Here is a 26805-nt window from a genome sequence, read left to right as displayed (position 1 = left end):
TTAAAAAAAGGTCATCAATGGAATGCCCGTCAATAAATTGAAATGCCATAAAATGTCTTCCCCAGGGAGCTATGGTGACCAAACACGGGGTGTGCTTAAAAACCAATGAGAGAGGCATTGCAGATGCAGATGAACAGAACAGGCTACTTGCTCATTGAACACAGAACTGGGCTTGTTCAACCAGAAAACTAATATTCTCTGGTTGAACATAATACATTACAACACGGTCAATGATAATTTCATTAGCATGGCTCTCATGTTAATTGCAATATTTTCAAGCAGCTGCTGTGATGCGTTTCATCACCTAGGATTCGGGGCTTGCTGACAGAGTCCTTTTGCACCTCCTAGCTAACCCAGGAACAGTACATCATGTTCAAGGTTGAGTAGAGAGACGCAACAATAGACTTGCAATTTTGCACTGTTTAGGCCTGTTCCTGGGATAGCAAGAACAATTCATCTTGGTGTTTTGTAAACACAACTAGCATTGAAAGCAAACGAATTAGAAAAGTGAGTCCATCACAGATACTGATTCAAAAGAGCAAGGTTTTTTTATGGTTTTATTTGTGGATAAAAATGAGTGTTATTCCTGTCGACTAAACAAAGAAGCACTAGGCCTATCCAGTGAATAAGAAAGTTTGTCAGCCTCAGGCTTTTTGAGAAGAACTCTTCCCCCCTCTCACAGATATGCACAAAAGAACCACATCGAGCAGAGTATACTGCAAATTGATTTTCCTATAGGCTTAGCATTTGGGTGAAAGAAGAGCGCAGGAATACAAACTGCAGTCAATGTTAAGAGGATAAGACTTTAAGTGACTAAACTCCGACGATCAGGAGAGTAACAGGAAACTATTGATTGGACCCTTGCAACTTTATCTAGAATCAAAAAGGAGCCCAATGTGGAAATAATCACTTGAAAGACATGTCGTCAGCTCCTATAAGCAACAGCTCTGAAACTCACTTCCTCCGATTGGGTTTCTCTGTCAGGAGGGAAGAGCAGGAGTGCATTGTTCTCATTAGTCTGTATTAGAGGTCAACGGATTATGATTTTTCAATGCCGTTATTGATACCGATTATTGGAGGACCAAAAAAGCAGATACCGATTAAATCAGACGATTTATTTATTTATTTATTTGTAATGACAATTACAACAATACTGAATGAACACTTGTTTTAACTTAATATAATACATCGATAAAATCAATAATGAAACATATTCAATTTGGTTTAAATAATGCAAAAACAAAGTGTTGGAGAAGAAAGTAAAAGTGCAATATGTGCCATGTAAGAAATCTAATGTTTCAGTTCCCTGCTCAGAACATGAGAACATATGAAAGCTGGTGGTTCCTTTTAACATGAGTCTTCAATATTCCCAGGTAAGAAGTTTTAGGTTGAAGTTATAATAGGACTATTTCCCTCTATACCATTTGTATTTCATATACCTTTTGACTATTGGATGTTCTTATAGGCACTTTAGTATTGCCAGTGTAACAGTATATCTTCCGTCCCTCTCCTCACTCCTCCCTGGGCTCGAACCAGGACCACAACAGCCACCCTTGAAGCAGCGTTACCCATGCAGAGCAAGGGGAACAACCAGAGGCTCAGAGCGAGTGACGTTTGAAACGCTATTAGCGCGTGCTAACTAGCTAGCCATTTCACTTCGTTACACCAGCCTCAACTCTCGGGAGTTGATAGGCATGAAGTCATAAACAGCGCAATGCTTGACGCACACCGAAGAGCTGCTGGCAAAACGCACTAAAGTGCTGTTTGAATGAATGTTTACGCCTGCTTCTGCCTACCACCGCTACTAATATTACTTAGATACTTGTACGCTCAGTCAGATTATATGCAACGCAGGACACGCTAGATAATATCTAGTAATATCATCAACCATGTGTAGTTAACTAATGATTATGATTGATTAATTGTTTTTTATAAGATAAGTTTAATGCTAGCTAGCAACTTACCCTGGCTTACTGCATTCGCATAACAGGCAGTCAGTCTCCTGCAATGAGAGGCAGGTTGTTATTGCGTTGGAATAGTTAACTGTAAGGTTACAAGATTGGATCCCCCGAGCTGACAAGGTGAAAATCTGTCGTTCTGCCCCTGAACTAGGCAGTTAACCCACCGTTTTAGGCCGTCATTGAAAATAAGAATGTGTTCTTAACTGACTTGCTTAGTTAAATAAAGATTAAATGGTGTAAAAAAAATATAATAATAAATAAATACATTTTAAAAAATTAATCAGTGTCCAAAAATATCGATTTCCGATTGTTATAAAAACTTGAAATCGGCCCTAATTAATCGGCCATTCCAATTCAAAATCGGTCGACCTCTAGTCTGTATGCCTGTACAACAGTCCAGCAGTGGAAAAGTCTAGATCTGACAGCCAGTGACAGTGGGCAACTGTGTAAAAAAAAACATGAATGCTTTGAAAACAACTGACCGTATCATGTGTGGTTAAGCCTGGAGGACAGGCCTGGACTTGATAACCCAACCAGAACTGAATAATGTTCTAGGTGCCGGGTGGGTATTGAAAAAGATACTTTCATACTCAACATGCCATTACACCAACAGCTAGCCTATGTTAATATTGACACACATTAGAAAGCTTAAGGACAATGTCCCAGCCAGAAGGGGTGGTTATGATTACAGAATAGGCCCACAGAGTGGTAATGACATAATTCATTTAGCATTCTCGTAGGAATAAGCACCCTTCAGCATCTTTTATTTTATCTTTTCAATTACATAAAGCCCTTGGTAGAGAGGAGAGAGCAGTCAGCAATGAAAGACTGAGTTCTACAAAAGACAGATGCTTTTATCAGTATTGCACTGTTCTGATGGGTGTCTGTAAAAGATGAATGCAGAGACATGAGAGCAGTCCTACTGCACATTGAAACACCAGCAATGATCAGTGTTTCCCCATTAGTGACGGATGTCGGGTAAATCAGCCTGTTACATTTTCCAATTCATATTAACTAGGCTAATTTTCATTTAAAAGTTTCAATACAATATTCAGTCGAGCCCTCTCCCGCTAGAATGATCTTCTATCAATCTATTGATAGGATAGGCGCCTGTTAGTCACAAAGCAAATGATGACAGGGAAATGCAGAGGCAAAGCGTGAGGTTTCACTCTCGTCAAATATGTCCAAAATAATCCCAATGGGGGTGATTATGATTACAGAATAGGCCCACAGAGTGGTAATGACATAATTAATTTAGCATTCCCATAGGAATAAGCATCCTTTAGCATCTTTTATTTTATCTTTCCAATTAAAGCCCTTGGTAGAGAGGAGAGAGATGTCAGCAATGAAAGACTGAGTGCTACAAAAGACAGATGCTTTTATCAGTATTGCACTGCTCTGATGGGTGTCTGTAAAAGACGAATGCAGAGACACGAGAGCTGTCCTACTGCACAATGGGCTTATTTTGGACCTAAACTTCTTTATAAGGAGGAGAGCATGGTGGTCATGAATTTGCACTTCCCATGTAATGTGGTAACGATGAGTCAAAATACACAACCTAATTTGGGCTGTCCACTACAACAACAAAAAATGATTGGTTGACCGAGAGTCATGTTGATTTTAAAAGTGTATGTTTCCATATATAGACAAATCCTATGCATTTTAATCAAATATAGGCACTGAGCTTGTCTAATGCTTAAGAGCACTCTTTGATGAAATAATTACGACACACAAATGACTAGAGTCCGACCGCAAATGATTTGATTGTGCTGAGCCGGGCTCAAACTTGGTGCGCTGCGTTAAAACAGCGAGTGAATGTGTGACTAGCACCCGTTGTCTCACTCTCACACCCTGCTGCAGCGACCACAACAGAACAGTGTTGATCGCGCTGTCTGTGTTGCTGAAGCTGCAACATAATTACAGCCATTTGATTGAAAACTTTGGTTACCAAAATCCCTCATTTAATACTATTGCCTCAACCCTTGCTCTCTTTACATGGCACACGTATGAATCACATGCACGTAGTCAATAGGATCTAAACTAAAGCATATCATAATCACATCAATAAATTGGTTAGAACAATCGTAACAGAAAAATGGATGCAGAGGACGTGAAACTCAAAAACGGGGGAATGTTTACTGGTTGTAAAGAGGAAGTCAGGAATAAATTTGATTAGTTGTGAGATCAAGAAAAACAAGGTAAGGAGCTGCATGCATACTATATGTGCCAAATAGGTGCTGTATAGATCACAATATCATTAATATGACCGTTTGGAACAATGTAAACACTAAATAAATTATAAGCATACCAGAGAGTCAGTTGTAAAGTTTAGGTTTTATGGAAAGCCTTTTTTTACAGCAAAGACTAAAAACAGTCACATTAATTTGTGAATGCAATTTCCAAAATGGAAAGGTTTATTTATTGTTCATGTTAATTATTCAAGGGTCATTCTATTTTAAAACTAAAATGCTTGATTGCATTTCAAATCATGAATGACTCGTATGCTGTGTGATGACATGAACGAATTAATGATTGATTGATACAGTATATAGGCTACAGTACTGTAATGATTGAAATATAGGCCTAAGTAAGTGATGGTATTAAGACTCTTAGGCCTACAGCTTGATGCTGGTTATACAAGGCTGCTATATTAAACCAACTAATCAGAATGACATTACTTATGATCATAATAATAATAGTAATAATAACAATACAAAGGATATCAAGAAAAAGGAGCGTTACTATTATTATACATTTTATTTTTGACAGTTTGGAACAGTGTAAACTCGAAATAAAGTATGAATAATATCAGAGAGCCTGTTCTAACGGGGGAAAAAAGTGTAAAGCCTTTATTACAGCAAAGCAAGATTAAAAACTGTTACATTTGTGAAATTGTTTATCATCTGACATGTTGTGGTTGAGTGAGGCTTGGTGCTCACGGAATCAGTAGGCTATTAAACAAACACTAAACAGGATCTGTCTTATTTCTGTAGATATACACAGTACGGATGATTTATAGTCAGGCACATTTAACAGTTAGGCTTTTGATTATAGACCCAATTAAGTTGGGGTTTCCTCTATCCCCCTTGCCATTTATAAATCATGTCCATTGTATCGCATCGGGATAAGTAAACCAAAGGGTTTCCTTTACTAGGATGTCGGGGCTTGCCAGACAGTGATGCTAACTAAAGTGAGTGACTATCGTCAGCCCGAATCGCATCGGTGAGAGAGCTGTTCATTTGGCTCCCTAATTTGCATAAGCTACTGATAGGCTTTTTAACGATTATCTGCAGATAAATTTAATCAAGAAGCTGATTAAACAGTATGACCCTTACACAGGTGCACCTTGTGCTAGGGACAAAAGACCAATCTAAAATGTGCAGTTTTATCACACAACACAATGCCACATTCTCAAGTTTTGAGTGAGAGTGCAATTAGCATGCTGACTGCAGGACTGCCCATCAGATCATTTTGTGTTAACTTCTCTACCATACGCCGCATCCAACATTGTTTTAAATAATTTGGCAGTACATCCAACTGGCCTCACAACCACAGACCATGTGTAACCACGCCAGCCCGTGACCTTCACATCTGGCTTCTTCAGATCTTCTGCGGGAATATCAGAAAGAAGGGGTGCTGAAGAGTCTTTTGGTCTGTAATAAAGACTTTGTGGGGAAAAACTCATTCTGATTTGCTGGGCATGGCTCCCCAGTGGGCCATCCCTGCCCAGTGAAGTGAAATCCATAGGTTAGAGCCTAATGAATTTATTTCAATTGACAGATTTCCTTATATTAAGTGTAACTCAGTAAAAACATTGAAATTGTTGCTTTTATATTTTTGTTTAGTATAAAAAGTGTGATTGAGAGTATAAACCTGAAACAAATTGAAAAACAGAAACCTGGAAAAACAAAACATTTTTCAAGATAATGAGGGCTATGTACTTAATTTTTCGTGTTTTAATAAAAATACATTATTTAAAGAACAAACATAATTGTGGGATTTCATATCTTGCAGTAAAACTAAGTAAGACAAATCTCGAGAAGACAGGTTAAAATGTTTTAAAACATTAGACAATATCCAAAACTACTAGCAATTCACTGAATTCAAACATTTTCAGTAATTCAACATTGTAAAGTCATGTCTTTCTACACAATACCACACATTTTTCCAATCTGGGAGGTAAACTTGATAAAATACTCAATAATTTCGCTGTGAATTAGTGATTAGTAGAGCAGGTTGAGAGCTTCAAGTTCCTTGGTGTCTACATCACCAACAAACTAACATGGTCTTAGCACACCAAGACAGTTGTGAAGAGGGCACAACAAAACCTATTCCCCCTCAGGAGACTGAAAAGATTTGGCATGGGTCCTCAGATCCTCAAAAGGTTCTACAGCTGCACCATCGAGAGCATGGTTGCATCAGTGCTTAGTATGGCAACTGCTCGGCCTCCGACCGCAAGGCACTAGAGGGTAGTGCGTACGGCCCAGTACATCACTAGGACAAAGCTTCCTGCCATGCAGAACCTCTATACCAGGCTGAGTCAGAGGAAGGCCCTAAAGATTGTCAAAGACTCCAGCCACCCTAGTCATAGACTGTTCTCTCTGCTACTGCACGGCAAGGGGTACCGGAGCACCAAGTCTGGGTCCAAGAGGCTTCTAAACAGCTTCTACCCCCAAGCCATACGACTCATGAACATCTAATCAAATGGCTACACGGACAATTTGCCCCTCCCCACTCTTTTACACCGCTGCTACTGTTGTTATCATCTATGCATAGTTACTTTAATAACTCTACTAACATGTACACATGACCTCAATTACCTCGACTAACCAGTGCCCCCGCACATTGACTCTGTATCGGTACCCCCTGCATATAGTCTCACTATTGTTATTATACTGCTGCTCTTCAAATTACTTGTTACTTTTATTTCTTATTCGCATTTCTTTTTTTGAACTGTATTGTTGGTAAGGGGCTAATAAGTAGGCATTTCACTGTTAGGTCTACACCTGCTGTATTCGGCGCAAGTGACTAATAAGATTTGATTGGAATTTCCAGATGGAATCAAGGCATTAGAATGCACCAGTGGCCAACAAAATAGAGCTCTTTCTGCAACAATATTCAAACCTGGCCAGGGGGCACATGGCTGGCCACTTTTTCTATTTGGCTGGCTACTCTACATTCTTCTTGAAAACACTGAATGAGGTGTTGTTGTATCTGGATTCAGTTCCTCAGACCCCTCAGTCAAGTACATTTGCTACATTGCCTTTATCTGCAGAAACTGAACATAAACCTTTTTCAGTTCTGTTTGGCTTTCAGTGGGGAACATGGGCCCGGTGTGAGCGAAGCATGAGAATAAGGTTCTGACTGACTTGCAGAGAACATGACATGCACCCTTCTTCAGTATAAGATTTATTGAAGCCAGATAGAGCACCGTGATGAAATTATTAGTTTCTCTAATCTGGTACTGCTGCTTCAAAAAAAAAAAAAAATCACTCCCCTTTATCTGTAATTTACAGCTAATTTAATAAAATCATCCAGTTTTTCAACCTAAAGGTAACATCATTGCCCCACTCCCCTCCTCCTCAGGCTCTCTCCAACGCTGGTACACTGATTAAAGCAGGGCTGCAGAGTGCCTTACCTTCATTAGCATTTATTTTCAGTTTGGCTGCATGCCGCAGTTTACAAAGAGCTAAGGAGCATGTAGCTTGTAATAACTATTTACTCATCAGTAGTAGTTTAGCAGAGGGGACTTGTGGGGCAGAGGGAATTATAACCGACAATGTCCACAAGCGGTTTTGGGCAGTTGAGCCGTTAAGTGGGAACACTGCTCATTCCATACTATTATCCCAGACAAATTTGTAAACAGCGCAGCCATTTCAGAGACACGTCCCCTCCTCTTGGCACAGACATACAAGACTGGAGTGCAACTCCCTCCCCCTTGGCTCCAGTGCACTGACTGCACGGAGTCTAAATGCTTGGGGTTTGGCAAGGCGTTCTAACCTTTGAGAGCTCTACAAGTACTTATCTACGGAGGGTTGCCATCCAGGGCTGTCACAATCGGAGCGTGACACAGCCGTTTCTCATCCCACCCCTAGTCGTAACTGCTGCCCATCAGCAGGGTTTTGCAAAATACCTGCACTCAGACTTAATTTGACTGACAGGTCAATGAGGTAAGGGTAACCCCTGTCTGCTCAGAGTGCAGACCTCTCAGTTGGAAGGTCCAAAGCAAACAGTTTCACCATTCAAACAAGGACCTCTGTTCATCAGTTAGAACTGAGCACACAATCAGAAGTGCTCCCACATCCTATTTGTGACCGATCGGCTTGATCCGGACCTATGTAGCAACATTTGAAAGTGTTTTTTTTACGTTGAATAAAAGTAGAGACTCAGAGCTAGAAAATGGTATATCACACACTCCAGTTGAGGAACAATGGAAAAGTTATTCTGCTTTGAAAGTTGATAAACTTTTAACCACACTTTTGAGAAAACGGCCCTTGAATGTTTTGGTACACGTACTGGAGAGCTCTTCTTTGTCTACACCCATTCAGCATAGTTGATCGCCATTTCAGAAGACTCCACAATGTCTAGTTCATTTAATTTTTTTTAACCTTAAATCAGGAATTTCCTCATCTGATTCATTTTCAGAGTCTGAGAGAGTCAGCATGGCACGATTGTCCTACAGAAAGTGGAGAGCAGTAGCAAAACTTCTGCAGTTCTTCATGATATCTGCAGTTCTTCATGCATTATCATGCATTATCATGCTGAAACATGAGGTGATGGCAGCGGATGAATGGCACGACAATGGGCCTCAGGATCTCGTCACGCTCTCTCTGTGCATTCGAATTGCCATCGATAAAACGCAATTGTGTTCATTGTCCATTGTTTATGCCTGCCCATACCATAACCCCACCGCCACCGACATCAGCAAACCGCTCGCCCACACATTATACACAGGGTCTGCAGGTTGGGCGTACTTCCAAATTCTCTAAAACAACGTTGAAGTTGTTTACAGAAGGGAGATTAACATTAGATTATCTGGCAACGGCTCTGGTGGACATTCCTGCAGTCAGCATGACAATTGCATGCTCCCTCAAAACTTGAGACATCTGTGGCAGTGTTGTGTGACAAAACTTCACATTTTAGGGTGGTCGTTCAAAACGATGATGCAGTTGTCATGTCAACACTTCCGTCAGTTCTGCTGTAAACCCCATCACAGGAGACATGCCAAACGGGAGATGTATAAAGCAATTTACTTCATTGATGCAAATTCAATGTTGTTTGAGTTGCTTTGTGTATCACCCAATTTGCTTGATTTGATTTTACTGCAACACTGCATCCAAGTTGCTTGACATAAGCGTTTCAAGGAGCTGTCAGTCAAGGCGAGCTCATGAATATGAATGAAACCCCCGTCTGAGGGGATTTCTTTCCCGAAGCAAGCACCAGTTAGCCTCAAGCTACGCCCATCTCCAAGCTAACCTGAAGAAATCCATCAGATAATCCCTGGGCTTCAATACCTGTATTGCCATTTGGCCTGGACCCTTTGCTGCCGACACGGAGCCCCGCCGATCCATCACGACTGGTCTGCAGCCCCGGCCTGCTAGCTGTCTGAATCTCCGTGCCTGCAGCTCGCCTAGCTAGTTACTGGACCCTATGATTACTCGGCTACACATGCCTCTCCCTAATGTCAATATGCCTTGTCTATTGCTGTTTAGTAATTTGTCGTCTTATTTCACTGCAAAGCATCCAGCCCTGCTCAATATGCCTTAGCTAGCCCTGTTTTTCAAACAGAAATTTGCTTCCGGCAGCACTAATTCCAAAAAGTTTTGGGACACTGTAAAGCCCATGGAGAATAAGAGCACCTCCTCCCAGCTGCACACTGCATTAGGAAACACTATAGGAAACACTCACCACGGATACATCTACAATAATGGATCATTTTAAGCATTTCAAGGCTAATTTCATAGCCTTGGCATCTCAAATGACTGCCTCGCCTGGTTCACCAACTACTTCGCAGACAGAGTCCAGTGTGTCAAATCGGAGGGCCTGTTGTCCGGACCTCTGGCAGTCTCTATGGGGGTGCCACAGGGCTCAATTCTCGGGCCAACTCTTTTCTCTGTATATATCAATGATGTATGTCGCTCTTGCTGCTGGTGATTCTCTGATCCTTTACGCAGACGACACCATTCTGTATACATCTGGCTCCTCTTTGGACACTGCTAACAAAGCTTGAAACGAGCTTCAACGCCATACAACACTCCTTCCGTGGACTCCAACTGCTTTTAAATGCTAGTAAAACTAAGTACATGCTCTTCAACAGATTGCTGCCTGCAACCTCCCGCCTGACTAGCATCACTACTCTGGACGGTTCTGATCTAGAATATGTGGACAAGTACAAATAACTAGGAGTCTGGTTAGACTGTAAACTCTTCTTCCAGACTCACATCAAGCATCTCCAATCCAAAATTAAATCTAGAATCGGCTTCCTATTTCGCAATAAAGCCTCCACTCATGCCGCAAAACAAACCCTCGTAAAACTGACTATCCTACCGATCCTCGACTTCGGCGATGTCACTTACAAAATAGCCCCCAACACACTACTCAGCAAACTGGATAGCAACACCCACCGCAGGTATATTGCACTGTTACACTTCCTTTGGCTGCCTTTCCTTCCAATTCTCTGCTGCCAATGACTGGAACAAATTGCAAAAATCTCTGACGCTGGAGACTTGTATCTCGCTCTCTAACTAAGCATAAGCTGTCAGAGCAGCTTACCGATCACTGTACCTGTACACAGCCAATCTGTAAATAGCACACCCCATATTATTACTTACTCTCTTGCTCCCCAGTATCTCTACTTGCACATCATCATATGCACATACAGTGGAAGTCGGAAGTTTACATACAGTTAGATTGGAGTCATGAAAACTCATTTTTCAACCACTCCACAAATGTATTGAGGTTAACCTCTTAAAAATAGTGCCCCCTAGCTTCATGTTTGGAAAAATAACATTCCCAAAGTAAACGGCCTATTTCTCAGGACCAGATGCTAGAATACGCATATTATTAGGATAGAAAACACTAAAGTTTCCAAAACTGTAAAAATATTGTCTGAGTACAAGAGAACAGATATTGCAGGCGAAAGCCTGAGAAAAATCCAATCAGGAAGTGACTCTTATTTTGAAATCTCTGTGTTCCTATGCATCCCTATTGACCATTGAAAGGGATATCAACCATATATATTTTTCAATGGCTTCGCTAAGGTGTCTACAGCCTTTAGACATAGTTTCAGGCCTTTTTTGAAGAATGAGGGTGAACGACCATTATGTAAGTGGTCAGGTGGGGGCTCTCAGAGTGATTCTTGCGCAAAAGAGAGAGGCGGCCATTGTTCCTCCCGGTCCAAGTGAAAAGCCATATTATCGAATAGATATTTAAAAAACACCTTGAGGATTGATTATAAAAAAAACGTTTGCCATATTTCTGTCGACATTATGGATATAATTTGGAATTTTTGTCTGCGTTGTCGTGACCGCTATTTCCGGTTGATTCCTGGGCATAACGCACCAAACTAACGGAGGTATTTGGATATAAAAAATATCTTTATGGAACAAAAGGAACATTTGCTGTCTAACTGGGAGTCTCGTGAGTGAAAACATTCGAAGATCAAAAGGTAAACGGTTAATTTGATTGCTTTTCTGATTTTCGTGACCAAGCTTCCTGATGCTAAGTGTACATAATGCTATGCTGGGCTATCGATAAACTTACACAAACGCTTGGATTGCTTTCGCTGTAAAGCATAATTTCAAAATCTGAGACGACAGGGTGATTAACAAAAGGCTAAGCTGTGTTTCAAAATATAGTAATATTATTTGACTGTTGCTATTCAGTGGTTGCTGATGACAAATATACCGGATCCGGGATGGGTAGTTTTAACAAACTATAGTTTTGGCAAGTTGGTTAGGACATCTACTTTGTCGTGACACAAGTAAGTTGTCCAACAATTGTTTAGAGACGTGTTTTTTTAACTTAGAATTCAATGTATCACAATTCCAGTGGGTCAGATGTTTACATACACTAAGTTGACTGTGCCATTAAACAGCTTGGAATGTTCCAGAAAATTATGTCATGGCTTTAGAGGCTTCTAATTGATTAAAATGACGTCAATTAGCCTATCGTAGGTGTACCTGTGGATGTATTTCAAGGCCTACCTTCAAACTCGGTGCCTCTTTGCTTGACATCATGGGAAAATTAACAACAAAAAAATCAGTCAAGACCTCAGAAAACAAATTGTAGACCATCACAAGTCTGGTTCATCCTTGGAAGCATTTTCCAAACGCCTGAAGGTACCACGTTCATCTGTACAAACAATACTACGCAAGTATAAACACCATGGGACCACGCAGCCGTCATACCGCTCAGGAAGGAGCGTTCTGCCTCCTAGAGATTAATGTATTTTGGTCCGAAAAGTGCAAATCAATGCCAGAACAACAGCAAAGGACCTTGTGAAGATGCTGGAGGAAACAGGTACAAAAGTATCTATATCCACAGTAAAACAAGTCCTATATCGACATAATCTGAAAGGCCGCTACGCAAGGAAGAAGCCACTGATCCAAAACCGCCATAAAAAAGCCAGACTTCGGTTTGCAACTGCATGGGGACAAAGATCATACTTTTTAGAGAAATGTCCTCTGGTCTGATGAAACAAATATAAAGCTGTTTGGACATAATGACCACTTAAGTTTGGAGGAAAAAGGGGGAGAACACCATCCCAACCGTGAAGCACAGGGGTGGTAGCATCATGACCCTGACCTCAATCCTATAGAAAATTTGTGGGCAGAACTGTAAAAGCGTGTGCGAGCAAGGAGGCCAACAAACCTGAGTCAGTTACACCAGCTCTGTCAGGAGGAATGGGCCAAAATTCACCCAACTTATTGTGGGAAGCTTGTGGAAGGCTACACAAAATGTTTGACCCAAGTTTAAATAGTTTAAAAGACAATGCTACCAAATACTAATTGAGTGTATGTAAACTTCTGACCCACTGGGAATGTGATGAAAGAAATGAAAGCTGAAAGAAATCATTCTATTTCACATTCTTAAAATAAAGTGGTGATCCTAACTGACCTAAAACAGGGAATTTTTACTGGCAGGAATTGTGAAAAACGGATTTTAAATGTATTTGGCTAAGGTGTATGTAAGGTGTATGTAAACTTCAACATTATATCACTCCAGTATTAATGCTAAGTTGTAATTATTTTCCTATTTATTTCCTACCTCCCTACATTTGCACACACTGTACATAGATTCTATTTTAAATTTTATTTTGTGTTATTGACTGTACATTTGTTTATTTGTAACTATTTGCAAATAGAGAACAGAAAAGTAAACAAAAAAAACAGTTCATGGGTGATATTTTAGTAACTTAAAAGGTTGTTTTACATGGGAATCAGAATGACTGTTCGAGACCTTTAAGGCACTGACAATATACACTGCTCAAAAAAATAAAGGGAACACTAAAATAACACATCCTAGATCTGAATGAATGAAATATTCTTATTAAATACTTTTTTCTTCACATAGTTGAATGTGCTGACAACAAAATCACACAAAAATGATCAATGGAAATCAAATGTCTCAACCCATGGAGGTCTGGATTTGTAGTCACACTCAAAATTAAAGTGGAAAGCCACACTACAGGCTGATCCAACTTTGATGTAATGTCCTTAAAACAAGTCAAAATGAGGCTCAGTAGTGTGTGTGGCCTCCACGTGCCTGTATGACCTCCCTACAACACCTGGGCATGTTCCTGATGAGGTGGCGGATGGTCTCCTGAGGGATCTCCTCCCAGACCTGGACTAAAGCATCCGCCAACGTGGCGTTGGTGGATGGAGCGAGACATTATGTCCCAGATGTGCTCAATTGGATTCAGGTCTGGGGAACGGGCTGGCCAGTCTATAGCATCAATGCCTTCCTCTTGTATGAACTGCTGACATACTCCAGCCACATGAGGTCTAGCATTGTCTTGCATTAGGAGGAACCCAGGGCCAACTGCAACAGCATATGGTCTCACAAGGGGTCTGAGGATCTCATCTCGGTACCTAATGGCAGTCAGGCTACCTCTGGCGAGCACATGGAGGGCTGTGCGGCCCCCCAAAGAAATGCCACCCCACACCATGACTGACCCACCGCCAAACCGGTCATGCTGGAGGATGTTGCAGGCAGCAGAACGTTCTGTAAGCACAGCCCCCACCTGTGGACGTCGGGCCCTCATACCACCCTCATGAAGTCTTTTCCTGACCGTTTGAGCAGACACATGCACATTTGTGGCCTGCTGGAGGTCATTTTGCAGGGCTCTGGCAGTGCTCCTCCTGCTCCTCCTTGCAAAAAGGTGGAGGTAGCGGTCCTGCTGCTGGGTTGTTGCCCTCCTACGGCCTCCTCCACGTCTCCTGATGTACTGGCCTGTCTCCTGGTAGCGCCTCCATGCTCTGGACACTACGCTGACAGACACAGCAAACCTTCTTGCCACAGCTCGCATTGATGTGCCATCCTGGATGAGCTGCACTACCTGAGCCACTTGTGTGGGTTGTAGACTCCGTCTCATGCTACCACTAGAGTGAAAGCACCAGCATTCAAAAGTGACCAAAACATCAGCCAGGAAGCATAGGAACTGAGAAGTGGTCTGTGGTTATCACCTGCAGAACCACTCCTTTATTGGGGGTGTCTTGCTAATTGCCTACAATTCCCAACTGTTGTCTATTCCATTTGCACAACAGTGTGTGAAATTTGTCAATCAGTGTTCCTTCCTAAGTGAACAGTTTGATTTCACAGAAGTGTGATTGACTTGGAGTTACATTGTGTTGTTTAAGTGTTCCCTTTATTTTTTGGAGCAGTGTATATATAACCATCAGTTCATATAACCTAGTAGTACTGGAGCAGAGAGACAGGTATCATGGCTCCAGCACAGGGGTGCATCACTGCACACTGAGCTACTTACTGTTAGGCTACATACAGCTTAGTGCACTGCACACCAGAACATCACATTTCAGGGCGGCATTGAGATGATCATGTTAAATTAGAGAATTATGCTGCTCTCTAGCCCCTCTGTGTCCCCAGCGAGGAAATGCTGAGGTTTATCCCATAGATAGCATAGGGAAGATGGGTCAGGTCTGCACAAGAATGTAATTAGTTACACCCACTCTTACCCTAAACATGCTGCTAGGAGGAAGTTGAGAAAACAGCTAGGCCGCCATTCTTAAATGCTCATGAAGGACAAAACAGTGAGGATTCAAACGCACTCAATAGGCAGTCAAGCTGCTATTGTCAAGCAGTCAAGCTGCTGAAAGTGTATGAGAGGGAGTCGTTGCGATTGAACTGATGGCGATTCAGGTATGAACATTTACAATGCTTTCGTGGTCTTTCCGAGCAGAAGACCTATTTTACTACTGGAGGAATACAGAGGCACTTCCGAGGTAACATGTCATTAAAACAACCTGCGACTCATGTTAACACACACCTTGACTACAGCCTAAAGGTACATCATTTCAAAATGTCCCGGTCCCTCTACTACTATGCCAATGACTGAGGCAATTGGGAGACTATGGGAGGTGATATACAGTGGCTTGCAAAAGTATTCAGCCCCTTGGCATTTTTCCTATTTAGTTGCCTTACAACCTGGAATAAAAAAAAAATGATTTTTGAGGGGTTTGTATCATTTGATTTACACAACATGCCTACCACTTTGAAGATGCTAAATATTTTTTATTGTGAAACAAACAAGAAATAAGACAAAAAAACAAAACAACTATTCACCTCCCCAAAGTCAATACGTTGTAGTGCCACCTTTTGCAGCAATTACAGCTGCAAGTCTCTTGGGGTATGTCTCTATTAGAGGTTGACCGATTAAATCGGAATGGCCGATTAATTAAGGCCGATTTCAAGTTTTCATAACAATCGGAAATCTGTATTTTTGGACACTGATTTTGCCGACTTCATTAGGCAAAATCATTTAACGAGGCAAGTCGGTTTATTTAACGAGGCAAGTCGGTTAAGAACACATCATTTTCAATGACGTCCTAGGAACGGTGGGTTAATTGCCTTGTTCAGGGGAAGCAGATTTTTACCTTGTCAGCTCAGGGATTCAATGGAATACTTGTTCCCCTTGCTCAGCATAGGTAACGCTACTTCGAGGGTGGCGGTTGTCGATGTGTTCCTGGTTCGAGCCCTGGTAGCGGCGAAGAGAGGGATGGAAGCTATACTGTTACACTGGCAATAATAAAGTGCCTATAAGAACATCCAATAGTCAAAGGTATATGAAATACAAATCGTACAGAGAGAAATAGTCCTATAATTCCTATAATAACTACAACCTAAAACTTCTTACCTGGGAATATTGAATCATGTTAAAAAGGAACCACCAGCTTTCATATGTTCATGTTCTGAGCAAGGAACTTAAACGTTAGCTTTCTTACATGGCACATATTGCACTTTTACTTTCTTCTCCAACACTTTGTTTTTGCATTATTTAAAACCTCTTAAGTCTACCCCTTCCTTTTTCGAACATTCTGTTAAAAATCGCGCAACTTTTCAGCGTCCTGCTACTCATGCCAGGAATATAGTATATGCATATGATTAGTATGTGTGGATAGAAAACACTCTGAAGTTTCTAAAACTGGTTAAATCACGGCTGTGACTATAACAGATCGTGTGTTTCATTGAAAAACGCAAGAAAAACTGCTCTCTGAAAGCTAAAAATAATTTCCATAAGTCACTTTCATGGGTTGTTAAAAGAGCACAAAATTAATTATGGATCTGCATGCAATTCATACAGATTCCACACGATGTCGCCATTGTCGTCATTTTCAATGGACTTTTTTGTTGGAAAATCCAACTAACAGGATTCCGTTTCTTCCGGTCTCCACCAGGATGGTTTGAATGTGCACATTGGCAGCCATTGATTTGCAGACGAGGAGCTATTGAATATACATCGCCCTGTAATCATTTTGATAGATTATAAACGTTTACTAATACCTAAAGTTGGATTACAAAAGTATTTCGAAGTGTTTTGTGAAAGTTTATCGTCGACTTTTTTAATTTAAAAAAATGACGCAGCGTTTAAAAACAATGTTTTTTTCTGAATGACACAGCTTCCATAGAAAGCTATTTTGGGTATATATGGACCGATTTAAACGAAAAAAAGACCCAATAGTGATGTTTATGGGGCATATAGGAGTGCCAAGAAAGAAGCTCGTCAAAGGTAATGAATGTTTTATATTTTATTTCTGCGTTTTGTGTAGCGCCGGATAAGCAAAGTCTTTGTTTACATCGCATTCAGGCATTTTGAGGTGTTGCATGCTATCAGATAATAGCTTCTCATGCTTTCGCCGAAAAGCATTTTAAAAATCTGACTTGTTGGCTAGGTTCACAACGAGTGTAGCTTTAATTCAATACCCTGCATGTGAATTTTGATTAAGGTTTGAGTTTTAACGAGTACATGTTCATTAAGTGTTCATTCAGTATTGTACTAATTGTCATAACAAATAAATTACTTTTTTTTTTATTACAAATCGGCCGATTTATAGGTATCGGCTTTTTTTGGTCCTCCAATAAATCGGTATCGACGTTGAAAAATCTGTAATCTAGTCTCTATAAACACATCTAGCTACTGGGATTTTTGCCCATTCTTCAAGGCAAAACTGCTCCAGCTCATTCAAGTTGGATGGGTTCCGCTGGTGTACAGCAATACCACAGATTCTCAATTGGATTGAGGTCTGGGCTTTGACTAGGCCATTCCAAGACATTTAAATGTTTCCCGTTAAACCATTCAAGTGTTGCTTTAGCAGTATGCTTAGGGTCATTGTCCTGCTGGAAGGTGAACCTCAGTCTCAAATCTCTGGAAGACTGAAACAGGTTTACCCTCAAGAATTTCCCTGTATTTAGCTCCATCCATCATTCCTTCAATTCTGACCAGTTTCCAAAGTCCCTGCCAATGAAAAACATCTCCAGAGCATGATGCTGCCACCACCATGCTTCACTGTGGGGATGGTGTTCTCGGGGTGACGGGAGGTGCTGGGTTTGCGCCAGCCATAGCGTTTTCGTTGATGGCCAAAATGCTCAATTTTAGTCTCAACTGACCAGAGTACCTTCTTCCATATGTTTGGGGGAGTCTCCCACATGCCTTTTGGCAAACACCAAACATGTTTGCTTATTTGTTTCTGGCCAATTCCATAAAGCCCAGCTCTGTGGAGTGTATGGCTTAAAGTGGTCCTATGGACAGATACTCCAATCTCCACTGTGGAGCTTTGCAGCTCCTTCAGGGTCATCGTTGGTCTCTTTGTTACCGCTCTGATTAATGCCCTCCTTGCCTGGTCCGTGAGTTTTGGTGGGTGGCACAATCTTGGCAGTTTTGTTGAGGTGCCATATTCTTTCCATTTATTAATAATGGATTTAATGGTGCTCCGTGGGATGTTCAAAGTTTTTTATATATTTTTTATAACCCAACCCTGATCTGTACTTCTCCACAACTTTGTCCCTGACCTGTTTGGAGAGCTCCTTGGTCTTCATAGCACCGCTTGCTTAGTGGTGTTGCAGACTCTGGGGCCTGTCAGAACAGGTAGATTGCACACATGTGGACTTTACTTGACTAATGATGTGACTTCTGAAGGTTATTGGTGGCACCAGATCTTATTTAGGGGCTTCATAGCAAAGGGGGTGAATACATATGCACGCACCAGTTTCCCGTTTATTTATTTGAAACGTGTTATTTTTTTCATTTCACTTCACCAATTTGGACTATATTGTGTATGCCCATTACATGAAATCTAAATAAAAATCTATTTAAATTACAGGTTGTTATGCAACAAAATAGGAAAAACACCAAGAGGATGAATGCTTTTGCGAGGTACTGTAGGCATAGGCTAGCACATAACATTACACAATTACCTATTTTTGAACTAACAGAATCTAGAGTAATCTAAGTAAATAAATGCTCTCAAAGCACTGCTACACAGTTCACCTTATTTCCAAAACCCTAAGACTAAATTTCAACCACAATTCATTGATTGCAAGGAAAGAGAGAAAACTGACACGTTAAACACTATTCCAGCCAGTGTGTATCAGATGGAGCTAATTGAGGCCCTACAGGCCTCGAGTGGAGAGATCCTCCCCCCACCGTGCTCTGACTGCAGCCCAAAGCTCACTCGGCAGCCCCAATATTAAACCACTGCCGCATCATTACTTCAACCTATTGACCCCGGCTGCTGTGTAATCCCTGCAGCGTCTGCAACTCAGACACAGTGTATATTATTAATAACAGAAGCTGTTAAGGTAAGCACATATTGATCCTGGCTGTGAATAAGATAGAGAAGGGGTCAAGGACCATTCAATCTTGCCTTCTAATGGGATGACTTCACCCGGCTCCTCCTCCCTGCCCAATTGGGTTTCTCTGATTGACCATGTTTGAAAGATGTGTTTGTTCCCTGACCTGATGAAAGTCACAGGGCTGACAGGAGGATGTCTGAAAAAGGACTCTGGTTTTCCTGTCAATCCACTCTCTTAGTGAGCTGTCAGTGAAATTAAGATGTGCAGCTATTCACTTCACAGGGTAACTGTCCAGTGAAAATCTCATTTTAAAAAGCTCTTATTCGGTTTGCTCATACCCAAATAATATTGGCTTGTCCTGTATTTGCAGTAGTGGCCAGAGCATACATTTGAGAAAAAACACTCAGTAAAACCTCATTTCAAACTTGTTTTTGAAACAAACTGTTTTTTAATTTTTTTAATGTTTTTTTATATATTAAAAGACATTTGCTTGGATAATGACATCCTATTTGGCCCGAGACAGGCCTGTATGTAAATTCTCCGGTGGGGAGAAGGATCCTTCGAGGCTTGGGGAGACATGGGCCTTTTATCAATCAGATTTGCTCACCTCCTGCGCTCTCTTCTCCTCCGCCGCCCTCTCTCGCCACCTGAAAAAGGTCAAAGTTAATCGAGGAGAGTCGGCGAGGAGAGTGAACATTGGATGAAAATGCGCTTGTTGGAAATGACACAGTCCTTCTCCACTAACGCATCATTAGGCAAATGATGTTTACAGGGGTGGATAAAAAAAACGGTAAAGTACTCAAAACAATTTAAGTTAATTGTACAATACATTTTATATACATTGAACAAAAATATAACGCAACCTACAACAATTACAGGTCATGTAAGGAAATCATTCAACTGAAATGTTTTTTTTGCAGGACTATGGGATTCGCATGACTGGGCAGGAGCACAACCATCGTTAGGGAAGGCCCACCTACTGGGGAGCCAGGCCCAGAAAAATTTTCCCAACAAAAGGGCTTTCTTACAGACAGAAATAATCCTCCTTTTCATCAGCTGTCCTGGTGGCTGGTCTCAGACAGTCCCGCAGATGAAAAAGACGGTTGTGGAGGTCGTGGGCTGGCATGGTTATACGTGGTCTGCTGTTGTGAGACCAGTTGGACGTATTACCAAAATTCTCTATATCGATGTTGGAGGCGGCTTACGGTAGAGAAATGAACACTAAATTATCTGGCAACAGCTCTGGTGGACATTCCTGCAGTCAGCATGCCAATGCACGCTCCCTCAACTTGCGATATCTTTGGCATTGTGTTGTGTGACAAAACTGCACGTTTTAGAGGGTCCGTTTATTGTCCCCAGCACAAGGTGCACCTGTGTAATGACCATGCTGTTTAATCAGCTTCTTGCTATGCCACAGCTGTCAGGTGGGTGGATTATCTTGGCAAAGGAGAAAGGCTTACAAACAGGGATGTAAACAAATTTGTGCACAAAATTTGAGAGAAATATGCTTTTTGTGCATATGAAAAACTTCTGGGATCTTAATTTCAGCTCATGAAACATGGGACCATCACTTTACATGTTGTGTTTATATTTTTGTTTAGTAGAGATACAAAACAATTAGTAGCATATTGTTTTTACACGTGTGTATGTTTTCTCCTCCAACAAAACAAAACCTGATTCGAAGGGGGTGTGGCAGATTTCGAAACATTTTTGCGGTAGGATACACATGAGTATCATCGATGAAAGGTGGCTATCGAGGGGGGATAACACTTCTGTTTGGCTACCAATAAATTGACACACGTGTTGACCACTTATCGGTTTCCAGATCACAGAGGAGAGAGGGCGGACTTTTGCTTATATTAGAAAACCCCATGGGCTCAGTAGTGCACACTCAACTGCACACAAGCTAGCAAGACAAGCCATTCACAGCTGGTTTTAGCAAAAAGGACAAAGCCTACACAACAACTACAGGTAACTGCCAAAATAAAGAAAACACCAACATGGTGTCTTAATCGGGCATTGGGCCACCACAAGCCTCCAGAACAGCTTCAATGCATCTTGGCATAGATTCTACCAGTGTCTGAAACTATTTTTGAGGGATGCGTCACCATTCTTCCATAAGAAATTCAATCATTTGATGTTTTGTTGATGGTGGTGGAAAATGGTGTTTCAGACGCTGCTCTAGAATCTCCCATAAGTGTTCAATTGGGTTTGATGCATGTTGGGATATTAATTGCTTAATTAACTCAGGAAACACCTGCTTGGAAGCACCTGCTTTCAATATACTTTGTATCCCTCATTTACTGAAGTGTTTCCTTTATTTTGGCAGTTACCTGTATCTCGCCAGTCAATTCTATTAGCTAGCATTCTAACGTTACCTATGGCGGCTAACTTAGCTAGGAATATAGTGACAAAAATAGAGAAAGAAATATCAGGAATTTAGTGACAAAGCAAAGAATAGAAATGACTCACGCTTGTGAAATAATCAGTCTGCATGTATTGCTGTTGTAGTAAAGTGCCCTAGTAGTTCCATTGTGCTTCCTGAATCCATCCATGCTAGTTCACTTGGTGCAGCCGAGCTCGGGCAGTCTGCCCCAGGGCCCCACTATGTGGGAGCTAATTTGAATATCCAAGTGTTGGCCAAGCTGTCAAATCAGGTTCTCTAACCAGTATACCCTAAAACTAGTGATGCACCGATATTACATTTTTGGCCGATACCTGATATTTCCCTTGCCCAAAAAAAAACAATACCAATAACCGATATAAAACAAAATTGCGACCTTTTAAGCATTCAAGTACAGTTAAATAGTTAACACACATACACGGCGGTGTAAGGCACTGCATCTCAGTGCAAGAAGCATCACTACAGTTCAAACAGTTGGACACAGATTGAAGGGTGTGTTCATAACAATTAAACTTTTCTGCCTTGTTAGCTAGCAAATTTGTCTAAACTTAAAATATGAAGACTCCAATAAAGATTAGCTGGCTACTCACTAGCATGTGGTGCTTGAGAGATTATAGAAATGTAACACGGGTCCATAAACAATGACTGCTACAAGAAGTGAATGTGCATTATGCATGGCTCTGGGTAAATTTGTAACAAAAATTGCATTTTCAGACTTCAAAGACAGATCAGTGATTATTGCAAAAAAGCAGATAATTTTGTTTTTTAATTTACCTTTATTTAACTAGGCAAGTCAGTTAAGAACAAATTATTTTTTTCAATGACGGCCTAAGAACAGGGGGTTAACTGCCTTGTTCAGGGGGATTCGATCTTACAACTGCTCAGTGACTAGTCCAACGCTCTAACCACTAGGCTACCTGCCGCCAAATAATACAATTATTAGTGGTCATATATATATATATTTATTGTGAAACGCCCATAAATCGCCCATAAATTTGAGAAAATCATATCACCCAGGCCAAGTACCACCAGGGGTCCTAGTAACCCTGGTTGGGAACCTCTGATCTAGAACAGACAAAATGAAATATACTTTTCCAACACACACAGTGCGGATATACTTCATTATACTGCCTGACTCTGAATTCCAAAGTCATACACAGGATGTTTGCTCAGAATAGATAGTACTGAACCATTGACTCAACAACAACCTAGACCCTCTGAAAATGACCTAGAAAGGACAGTCAATTCAGGAAGCAAACTGAAATTCCAATACCAGTTCCAATTTTCCTCATTTAAAAGCAACTGACCCCAACACTGGTGACTAGTTCTAATTGTTTCAAGAGATAATACATTAAGAACAGCCTCAAGCAGACAAAACCATTAGCATTGCCTCCTGTGTTGCTGCGATAGCGCATAGGAATTCAACCCCTGCCAATATCATTCTCCCATTTTCCTAGGAAGGAAAAGGGTTTGAGGCAGTGTCCTGAGATCTGTACAAAATCCTGTGTCCAAGTAGGTGAAAAATAAGAGGAATTTATTGATGCTCAACTTAACCACTACTAAGCATTTCACTGTTAGTCTACACCTTATGATAAATACATTTGATTTGAGATTGCCATACAACTGCCACCCTTCAGCTCCAAAATGTCAATGCAACCCTGTATCAATCTCAAGGCCCATTTTCCAATCCGGGGGGCATTAAATGTTATTAATGTACTTCAACTCCATCGTAACCACCACAAGTCAGCAGAGAACCTTGCAGAATTGAATGAGGCAATTAAATACCAGCTCCACATCATTTCTTATGGTTTATGCCTAGGTGTCAATTGCCGAATGATGAACAAAGTATAGCCTAAATATAACATCTCAGCAAGGACCATAAACATCAGGTGCACTTGACGTGTTGGACTAAAACTCAGGCAAAGGAAGAAATGTCCACTCTCAAACTTAATTAGGCAAATATACTGAATTTCAATGATTTTATTACTAAGTCACAGCTCATAAGGAAATCAGTCAATTGAAAATAATTTGGCCCTAATCTATGGATTTCACATGACTGGGCAGGGGCGCAGCCATGGTTGGGCCTGGGAGGGCAGAAGCCCACCCACTGGTGAGCCAGGCCCAGCAACTGGGGAGCCCAGCCAACCAGAATAAGTTTTTCCCCAAAAAAGAGCTTCATTACAAACAGAAATACTAAGTTTCATCAGCTGTCTGGGTGGCTGGTTTCAGACGATCCCGCAGGAAAACGGGTGTGGAGGTCCTGGGCTGGCGTGGTTACACGTACTGCCAAATTCTCTAAAACAACATTGGAGGCGGCTTATGGTAGAGAAATTAACATTAAATTCTCTGACAACAGCTCCAGTGGACATTCTTGCAGTCAGCATGCCAATTGCACACTCCCTTAATAAATCATCTGTGGCATTGTGTTGTGTGACAAAACTGCACATTTGAGAGTGGCCTTTTATCATCCTCAGCAAAACGTGCACCTTTATAATGATCATGCTGTTTAATCTACTTCTTGATATACCAGGTCAGGTCAGGATTATCTTGGCAAAGGACAAATGCTCACTAACAGGGACGTAAACAAATTTGGCCACAAAATGAGAGAAATAAGCTTTTTATGCGTATGAAAAACTTCTGGGATTTTTTATTTCAGCTCATGAAATATGGGACCAACACTTTACATGTTTCATTTATATTTTTGTTCAGTATAGAATAGGAACCTACAATCTAAAGGCTTGCTGATGAGCATTAAAGGCAAGGACATAACCAATCAACCTTACCTTCCAGCAAAGCAAAGCAATATTCTATAAATGGGTCAAACATGAAAAATAAACAAAATGTTTATTTTTGCATAGTCCATTTTAAAAACATGTACTGTTGGAGATAGGGTTTGTCCAGTGCCACATTAAAAAGGGAAAGTTAGTCCTGTTCCACTTTAAAAAATACCTAGTTAATACCCTTCATGCAGAAACAATCATTGTGAGAGCCACCCCCAGGCCTTATCTTAATTATAAAGTGGTTCTCTCAGACATCAGTAATATGCTCAGAGGACAGAAGTCGTCTTGAGCCCACAGCTCAACACTAATTGGGCTTTCCACTCAAAAATAGAATGAAACAAGTTGTTGAAGCGGGATCATGAAACAAGGACTGAGCTTATTGTACCCAGTCTTTCAAAATAGAGCTTGTAAAAAAAGTGTTCATTTGAGGTGCAAAATTAAGCTGAGCATGATGCTATATGTAGGCTACTTTTTACATGCATTGTATAAGTGCACTTTGGGAAAAGAATGACATACATTCACTAGCATTACATTACTCATCAGGATCGATAGCCTTGAAACTATTGTTTTGAATTAATCACATTAATACTGCTCATCAGAGAAAACATAAAAGAACACCAGGGTTGCTGTGGCTCTTTCTCCCATGGTGTCCACATCTCAACCAATCAATGGCAACAACTTCAAATCTACTAACCTTCATTCAATAACCAAAAAGATAATGTGGTTCCTTGAGCAATTAATTACTGAGGAGTAGCCAGCCTCTGTCCTGGCAAAACCTCTACCACCACACTGTTAAGAGTAAAAATGTCTGGAATATTCTGCAATTATTAGGCCAGTTGAGTGTTAACATACAGTGCCTTCAGAAAGTACTTATACCCCTTGACTTTTTCCACGTGTTACAGACAGAATTTAAAATTGATTAAATTGAGATGTGTCACTGGCCTATACACAATACCCTATAATGTCTATGTGGAATTATGTTTTTAGAAAAAAATTAAAATATAAAGCTGAAATGTCTTAAGTCAATAAGCAATCAACCACTTTGTTATGGCAAGCCTAAATATGTTCAGAAGTAAACATTTGCTTCACAAATCATGAGTTGCATGGATTCACATGATTTTTGAATGACTACCTAATTTATGTACCACACACATACAATTATCTGTAAAATCACGTAGTCGGCAGTGAATTTCAACCACATTGTTTGAAGTACAATATACCAACATAGCTACTGTAGTAAATCAAAGCTGTGGGCTGGAAAGCCTTGGTAGAGCATGGGTGGAATAGGCATTGCTCGTGAATTTCCTTTACTTTTCTGCTTCAGACTAATGCCTACCTCTCACTTACAATACATGAATGTAATAAAATAAAAATAAACGTTTCAAATGTATTTCAAACATATTTCAGAACTGTAAACAAAAACACTTTACAGTATATAAATAAAAAAAAATGTAAATAAATAAATACAGTTGTTACATACCAGAATAGCGTTGGGGAGTTACTGGTTATGGAAAAACTTATACATGCAACAGTCAGCCATATGATTCACCACTAGCCTCTTAACAGTAAGCAAACAACTCTAAGCATCTCGATAGAACGACTAGCTCCAACAAACACATGCTGCTGGAATTCACCAAATGTTTGGTTTCTTCATATTTAGCGAACGTTACTAATGACGTGAATACACATATGTCCACGTCATTCACTTAAATTGTAAAGAAAAAAATAGAGAGAAAAACCATGCATTGCCAACTGGCAATGAAATATAGCTAGCTATAGGCTTGAGAGGTTAGCCTACCGGCTAACTTAGTGTTGTACACATTCAATGGGCTGCCTTCAAGTTAAAGAGGACACGCAACATATTCAAAGTAAATATGGTGTTTTACTTACCTAGGTACGTTTTTGAAAGACCAATATCCACACGACATGCATAACGACAGAAAATATGCAAATGTTTAAAGTCTAGTTGACAGCATCGTTCCTGAATCCGCCATCTTCATTCAGCAATCGATGCATTCTGCCGAAACTCCGGAATGAACCAAAGTGAGCAGGAGGAGGAGGGAGATTTCGTAACAGTGGACATACAAACGTTGTTTATTTAGAATCATTTCTCTGATAGGAGAGGAGGAAAATCCTCGAAATTACCCAATTTGAAACCGAATTGTGTTGGTATTTTAAGGTTAAAGCGAAAAACGGACAATGCAATTGATCATGCTTGTTTTAACCCCCATAACACGGATATATTTCATGATACCCTTGTCCGGACAGAACACCCCGAGCTTCTTTCAGGCTTACTTTTTACTCACAGGTGCATAAGGGGCAAAAGTGCAGAACTTATTCGGCTATGCTA

The 26805-nt window shown here is 40.7% G+C and overlaps 1 protein-coding gene across 3 annotated transcripts in view; it reads right to left on the bottom strand.

Moving 5' to 3' along the window:
* The window catches only part of LOC139381195 (bifunctional heparan sulfate N-deacetylase/N-sulfotransferase 2-like), a 200533-nt gene extending 174050 nt beyond the window's left edge, over positions 1-26483 (bottom strand). Inside the window, exons 1-2 of one of the 3 annotated variants that reach the window (XM_071124624.1) lie at positions 26346-26474; positions 19879-19918 (exon numbers count right to left, since the gene is read on the bottom strand). The gene's annotated coding sequence lies outside the window, so the exon portion shown is untranslated. Of the gene's footprint in view, positions 1-19878; positions 19919-26345 lie in introns of all 3 variants that reach the window. The other 2 variants (XM_071124625.1, XM_071124623.1) reach the window with 2 other exon arrangements.
* Between the last annotated feature and the right edge of the window lie 322 nt (positions 26484-26805).

This window comes from Oncorhynchus clarkii, chromosome 23 (genome assembly GCF_045791955.1).
Source record: "Oncorhynchus clarkii lewisi isolate Uvic-CL-2024 chromosome 23, UVic_Ocla_1.0, whole genome shotgun sequence".
Classification (NCBI taxonomy): Eukaryota; Metazoa; Chordata; class Actinopteri; order Salmoniformes; family Salmonidae; genus Oncorhynchus; species Oncorhynchus clarkii.
The sequence above is the reverse complement of the archived record's forward strand: the minus strand, read 5'-3'. Positions and strand labels throughout refer to the sequence as shown.